The 5648-nt window shown below is 52.0% G+C and overlaps 1 long non-coding RNA gene across 1 annotated transcript; it reads left to right on the top strand.

Annotated features, from left to right (window-relative positions):
- Positions 1–4849: 4849 nt before the first annotated feature.
- Positions 4850–5356, top strand: LOC142790461 (uncharacterized). The gene is made up of 2 exons (XR_012889529.1): positions 4850–5116; positions 5171–5356. It is a non-coding gene; the product is annotated as an uncharacterized LOC142790461 (long non-coding RNA).
- The last annotated feature ends 292 nt before the right edge of the window (positions 5357–5648 follow it).

The raw sequence follows: 5648 nt of genomic DNA, 5'->3' as shown, positions 1-5648 counted from the left end.
TGTGTCGCTTTACTGAGCCAAAGGCCTTGGATGCCTCATCAGGCGCCCAAAGCGACCGTCGGCTTCTACACCGGTGCAGCAAAGAAAAAAAAATCGTCAATTGACGATTGCACTCCGCGACGTCATCGTGACGTTACATGAGGTCACCGCACGCCATGCTTAGCCTATAGCTGGTCCGATCCCAGAGGCACTTCAAAGCCTCATGAGGTTCAACAAGCGGGAGGGGGTGAGGGGGTGTGTTCAACCACTTTGTGTATGTTCGCACGTGCGTTTGCATGTGTGCCTGTATATATATACGTCAGCAAACATGAACGTTTTCGGGGGGTGGGGCAGGGCTGAACTCCACCAATCCAGCCCCTTTGGTTGCGCCACTGGGGAGGGGGCCTATAATCAGCGGTGTCGAGAAGGCGGCGCTCTCCTTCCTGTCATAAGGCAAACGCCACGAGAGACCGTATTTCTTTCATCTACAAAACAGAGCAGCGACAACGAATTCGCTACATAACGTATTACGACCCGCATTACCGACTGAACGGAAACATGCATGTCCTGTTTTTTTTTTCTTTTTTAATGCGGATAACGTCGTAGTTTTGGAGCGCAACGCGTAGCGGTGTTGTACCTGTCGTTCTGCGGTCCCGACGGCATTGAAAAGAGGTTTGAAGAGCGCGCCAGAAAAAAAAAACAAAAAAAACAAAATTGAACTGGACAAGACCGGCTCGCCTTCGACCAAACCGGACTCACTTGGGTCATAAGGAGCTTTATTTATTTTTCATCTTGACCGCTTCGATATTGCGGCGTCGAAAGGTAAGGGTAGCACTTGAGAACGTTAAGTGCGTACAGGCGTATGCGCTCCCCAGCCAGGCCAAACCACTTCTAGCGCGAGAGTTTTCGCGTCTAGTCCGTGCCATGGCCCGCTCGAGTCGGCGAGCCTCAACCGGGCTGCTTTGCTTGTTCGGCGGGGTCGCTCTCGGCAGCACCGCCTAAACTAAACGGTGTTGCTTGCTCTCAGCTGTGGTGGTGGTGATTCTTGAAGTGGGAAAAGGCACCTCATTTCTTTGTCTGTCTGTCTCTCGGGCGACACGGCGCAGTGTCTCAGCGGGTGTCCTTCTTCTTACCCCTACTTTTTCCTCCTCGCCAAAATGCTTTCAATGCTTTCCCTGCGCCCGTCTCCTCTCCCCCGGGACTCCCATTCCGCCTCTTTGCACGCCGTCGACGACACCTCGCTTGCTCGTACGCCTAGCTGTCCTCGAAATAAACTATTTTCGTTGGGGTCGAGCTGCGTGTGTGGGGTAACTCCCGCGAAAAACGGGGCACACACGCAGAGAGACGGCAGACGCGACACGTAAGCCAACCAGACGAGCTGGCCGGCGGCCTCGGCTCTTCGCATTCCCCGGCGGCCGCCAAGGAAACCCGTGCTTGGCAAAACGTCGTTGCTCTCTCTCTCTCTACAGTGTTCTCTCTCTCTCTCCGTTTTGAACGTTCGTTTTCGTTGCTTTACGCGCAGTGCTTTCCTGGTGGAATGAACACGTCCTAGCATTTTGTCAAGTGCCATGGAACTCGTTGATACGATTCTGCATAATGCGTTTTTTCGGGACCATGCCTTTCTTTGAAAGCGAAGTTGCCCTCCTGTGGGGTCGTCGTAGTAGTTGGCAGTAGCAGTAGCATGTAGTCACAGTAGTAGCAGTAGTTGATCGTAATTGTTGATCGTAATCGATGTTGATTGTGATTGATGATTGTGATTGTTGTGGTGTGGCGTCCACGATATGAGTATCAAGGGACGCCGTAGTGAAGGGTTTGGGAAGGTCGCGCTGAACCGTCGCCGCTTCAGTCGGTAGGACAGTCGTAATGCCTCGTCAATGTACCTGCACTACTTTTGAACGACGCCTTTCTCTCTCTCTCTTTTCTTCCACCCCTCCCAGTACTACTGCCCAACGTTTATTAGAATCTTGCTACTACCGCAACGGCCGTTTATTTTCGTCTTCTCGAATCGCGCGTAGTCGTTCCCAACTTCGAACCAGACTCCGCTTTACATAATCTTGTAGTTGGCTTCTTCGGTGCGGTGGCCACCAGCCTGCTGTCCCCGATATGCGTCCTTCAACGAACCCTGTAACCATTTATTTCCGCGGACTCCGTAACGTAGAGCTACAGCAGTGCGTCGAGCCACCGAAGTTCTCGCATGACGATAGTTATAGCGCGAGAACAAAACGACGACACAGAGACAAGAAGGACACGAAAGACACGAGCGCGTCGAGCCAGGCGCATTTCGGCCAAGTCCGTCACCCCCACCGAGCGAGCGCTGGCCGCTCGAAGAAAAAAAAACACACACACACGCACGCACAAAAAGAAAAGAAAAATCGCGAAAGGGGGCAGATACGAAAAGAAAAAAAAAAAAGAATGCCCATCCAGTGGTGGTGCCCGGCAGGCGGCAACGGCAGGCGAAAACTGGGGCTGGGATGGGGCTCTCTCTCCCTCATCCTCCTCTTCGCGCTTTTATACCCGTTCTTGTAGTTATTTTCATGCACGCCTGGCTCGCCGCCGTCTGCCAAGTTTTTCCTGGGTTGGCTGCTAGCTGCCCCGGCGGCGACGGGGCGAGCGGACGGACGGACCACGGCTTGCACGAATGCGACCCCCTTCCCCCCCATCTTGAGGCCACTTTTGTATTTCTTCATCTTTCCTGCGTCTGCTTTCAGTAGGGGTGGGTTTTTCTCTTATGCGGCCTGCTGCTGGTTGGTGCGGTCTTTGTTGTTTTCACGTTGGCGCGTACTTCCCACCCGCCCTTCGCTTCTCCCTGCTAAGCCTACTCCCTCGTATTTGTTGCTGCGCCTCTCTCACTAGCCGAAGCCCCCCCTTTCTCGTCTTGCGAGTTGTTTCTCGCGCACTCCTTCCATCTCGGCTATTCTTGATCCGTGCCTTCGCGGCTGCACAGTCCGGTCGAGTCTGCGCCGCCGAGTTTTTGTTTTCGTTCCACGTTCTTTTTTCTTTTTGCATCAGCTTAGCGAGCGCGTTGGAATAGTAGGGTGGTGGACGAAGTGCGGCAAAGTGGTGGCTGGATGAGAGAGAAGGAGAGCTGACGTTTTTTTTTTTTTTGATGTGCGGTAAAAGGGACGAGAGACCCGGGCGCGTGCTGCTGTGGCATAGCTCAAGCGCAGCAGTGGTGGTGATGGCGAAGGGAACTTGTTTGGCTCACTCCCTGCCACGCTGCGCCGTCGCGGCGGCGGCTGCTGCCGCGAGTGTGCGCGTGTTTCTTTCTTTTCGTTCTTCATTTCGGGTCGTCCTTGTACTTGCTGCCGTCTAGAATGCGGTCAAGGAATCGGCGGCGACGGCCGCCGCCGCCACCACTTACGCAACATGGCGGCTGCCAGCGGCACAGCTGCTGCAGAAGTCGCTGCCACCAGCCAGGGCGCGCGTCGCGGGGCGCCCTGCAGCGTTCGGGTCCCAGGTCGTTCCGCAATGTCGTACGAGGCAATAATGCCTTTAGCCAGTGAGTGCCGTCCCGGTGCTGTCAGGCAGTCCTGGGACCGATAGAGAAAGTTTGGCGCCAACCCGTCTGGCAGGCTTGCCTTCACCGAGACACCTGTATGATTGATGGGCTTTTTTCCTTTTTGTTCTTTCTGGTATATCACTGCTCTCGCTGCATCGGAGTATCACCTCGGCAGTCCGCGGTACAACAGATCAGAGGAGTGCCATAGATTCAAGTGCACATTTTCTGGGTCACGTTTATAGACTCCTCGTTTGGGAAGCGCCCTGGATCCGAGCGCCGGAGAAGGTTCGCGAAAGACAGCTTGGATGGATCATAGGGAGATTAAGCGTGTTAAGGTAGCGCCAATTTAAATATTCCGTGTCGCACTTCTATCACGCGATTGCGCTTAGTACGAAGTTGATAAGAAGGTACCTGACGCGAGTTTTTACGCTATTCCGGCGATCTATCGAACAACCACGCCAATGTGCCCATGAAGTTAGAAGCGTCAAATGGCGCCTCTTGTGCGGTCCTTATACTCGGGCCCGTGTACGTAAATTCGTGTGATGACGTGAAAGTGCGAACGCCTGATAGCACGGCTGGAGGATACACCTGTGCAGCAGCTCCCCTGACCTTCGTTTCGTGTCGCACGACGTTACGCGCAAGCATGCTTAACCCTTTGAGACGCTATGTACACAATTGCGTGCACCGCTCGTTCTTGCTATTGCAGTAAGAAAAATGCTTTGAAAGAGCGAGATATACCGCACTTGGGATGAATTGAACCTCCTGCATAATAAATTTGACCTTATGTAACTTCATTTTGCAGTGCACTGATACATATAATCACTTTTCTGAGCGCACTACCACATTCGAGGAGTCGTGTGACGTGCCCGCTTCCTGCGAGCTATGTGAAAAGTCTTTCTGTGCTTGAAATAGATATAACAGAAAACAAATTTTGCTCTGTATTCTTAGCCCGAGCTTTCATTCTATCTATTACAAAAGTGAACGTCGATAACTTCAGAATAAAGAGATACTTAAATACATCGTAATTAGGATGAGTCACTATACCACACATAAATTCAACAATTATCTCATTATTCTTGTTGCAAAAGCATACCGAGTGTCTTGAAGTAACGTTGTAGTGGTTTGACAAATTTACGGACAGCTCTTTACGGGTGGCATCCGAAAGGGTTAAAAGAACTCGGCACCCGTATTCGCAGATACCGGAAATGTAGCTGCCTCGGCTGTACGCAACTATTGCCGCGAGTACGGGCTGAGGCGTGGTTGTGCACGTTTCTCCCCCACTCCCCTCTCTTTTTTTCTATGCAGCAAAAGTTGTCGTGTAGGTTTTGCAAGGCGTTCGTGACATACACACAAAAAAAAAAGCCCGAGTAGCAGACATATTCGGCTGTGTCGTTTCGCGTCTGTTCTTAGTTTCGACCCATGCAATCCGAAGAGTGCGCGTACACTAAGTGTGTTCTTTTTGTCTCTTTACAGGTGAGTGAATCGACACGAGATGAAGCCATGCCTGGCTCTGCACGCGAGACAGCGAATGTGCCGCCCACTGCCCGGCTCAATTTTGCCACCGGATACTTGTCCGCCTGTGTTTTTTCTTCGACGTTTCACCCCTTCGATTCTGCGACGATCACGTCCTACCAGCCGGTGAGCAGACTTTTGCCGATCGCTGTAGCTTGCAATTTTTTTTTTTTTTTACAGGTAAGATTTACGAAGGTTCGACCGATCCCTTCTTGAGCCACAAACGAGGAGCGCTAACGACGCTGTTTCATTTGTTATGGCTCTTTCATCCTGACCGATTGCAATGAATGCCCGCGGCTCACAAACCTTTCTATTCGTCCTCCTGCATTTCAATTTTTTTTTTCTGAATAAAGTTTCTTCCTCCTCCTCCTCCGTCCTCTTTCCGGTGAAAAAAAAAAATCTTGCACTTTTTGCAGAAAAAAGTGCTCAATCTTGCAGATTGAGCACTTTTTTTATTGCCTCGCGGACGTAGTATCGTCCGTCGTCGTTGTTGCCGTCATCCGTATGCTGCACCGCGCTTGCTGGAGCGTAATCAGTGGCACCGAGCGAAATGCGCGCGTCGGCACGCACGTCTAAAGCGGCGGCGTCCTGATGTTTGTTCCGCGCATCGAACGATGGATGGATGGATGGATGCTATGAGCGTCCCCTTTATAACGGG

This window comes from Rhipicephalus microplus, unplaced genomic scaffold (genome assembly GCF_043290135.1).
Source record: "Rhipicephalus microplus isolate Deutch F79 unplaced genomic scaffold, USDA_Rmic scaffold_108, whole genome shotgun sequence".
NCBI lineage: Eukaryota > Metazoa > Arthropoda > Arachnida > Ixodida > Ixodidae > Rhipicephalus > Rhipicephalus microplus.
This window is presented reverse-complemented; position numbering and strand designations above follow the sequence as displayed.